General features: G+C 43.3%; 1 pseudogene; it reads left to right on the top strand.

Moving 5' to 3' along the window:
• LOC107468080 (chitin elicitor receptor kinase 1-like) overlaps positions 1 to 1,670 on the top strand; it is a 13,410-nt pseudogene that overhangs the window by 8,899 nt on the left and 2,841 nt on the right.

Here is a 1,670-nt window from a genome sequence, read left to right as displayed (position 1 = left end):
TCCGAAACCATGGCCTCCGTGAATACTCCCATATCCAGTCACTTCTCTCCCAACATGGCCATTTAAATCTCCTCCTAAGAAAATCTTATCTCCCAAAGGTATGCCTTGAACCAAACTCTCTAAATCATCCCAAAACCTTATCTTGTGTTGTTCGTCCGAACCCACTTGCGGTGCATAGGCGCTAATCACATGGAAAGCACCTCCCTCCACCACAAGTTTGATAGAGATGATCCGATCTCCCACCCTATTGACATCCACTACGTCATTCTTCCACTGCTTATCCACAATTATTCCAACCCCATTCCTATTCTTCACCTTTCTTGTATACCAAAGTTTGAAAACAGAAGTATCCAACTCCCTAGCCTTTGCACCAACCCATTTCGTTTCTTGTAGGCATATAATGTTAATCTTCCTCCTTGTCATGGTGTCCACCACCTCCATGGACTTTCCTGTTAGAGTGCCTATGTTCCATGTCCCAAATCCCAACCTTCTGTCACTTCGACCTTTACCTTTTACTTTGTGAACTAGCTTATTTACCCTCGTCCGTTCACGAAAACGCGAGAACCCTTGCTCATTTAACACTACATCCGGGCACCGATGCAGCGGCTCTTGCTTTGACACCGTACTCGAGCCATACGACACGTTGCTTCCGGGCAACGACCTAGCTTTAGCGCAATAATGTCTTTGATTCATGTCATAGGGGTTCGGCTATATTTTTATGTTGGTTGCCGAAGACCTAACACAACCCTCCTCCTTTATCCGGGTTTGGGACCGGCTATGTACCGCAAGTGTAACATAGGCGGAGTTTAGCATTCAACCACATATTTAACAAAAATCAGATATTTTCAACAACACATCCAGTCAACTTATCAGTTGTCACCAAAAAAGTCCACAAAGTCAAGAGAGAAACACAATACCAAGCCTCTGGCCTTCTTGTTTAAACCAGCGCAAACAAAGATTATGCCGCTTTATCATATCCGTCATCTGCTCCATGTTTTTCTGCAAAACAAGTTGGGAAAACACTATGAAACTAAAACACCAGCATAACAACAACCACCTAAGTACTTCAGCAAAAAAATAATTGTCCAAATAAGATCCACCACCCAGATAACACAAATTCATTAAGATTGTCAAAGTACCTTCTTCATCAACTCATTCAAAAACGCCTCTACATCCTCCTTTGTGAACTTAATGGTGCCACACTCAGAAGGCTCGGCGCTTCCGGCATCACTTGCAGCATCTGTGCGGTTGTTAACGGATGAAGATGGTATCCTTATCCTGCCTCCAGTGGCTCCTTGTCTCTCCACCTTCTTCTAAAATAAAAGAAACAAAAAAATCCCATTCGAAAATTATTATCACTGTCCGTGAATGAAAACAATGAAATCGATTTTGAAATTAGATGAAAGGGGAAAATGGGGACTTACGTGAGAGGGGCTGCGAGGAGGCCTGTTCTGGTTTCGAGAAGCTATGTTTGGCTTCGGAAATGGTGGATTCGGTCGATTTGGGAACTTAGGGTTTGTGGAGAAGGGAAGATGAGGACTGAGGAGAGTGGGGTGTTGTGTTGTGGATGCAGCGTGAAATTTTTTTTTTATCAAGTGGATTGGACCCAATTCTAGGTATTACACCCATACTTTACACACCCACATAACACACTTACACACATTACATGA

This window comes from Arachis duranensis, chromosome 10, assembly GCF_000817695.3.
Source record: "Arachis duranensis cultivar V14167 chromosome 10, aradu.V14167.gnm2.J7QH, whole genome shotgun sequence".
In the NCBI taxonomy this organism is placed as follows: Eukaryota; Viridiplantae; Streptophyta; class Magnoliopsida; order Fabales; family Fabaceae; genus Arachis; species Arachis duranensis.
This window is presented reverse-complemented; position numbering and strand designations above follow the sequence as displayed.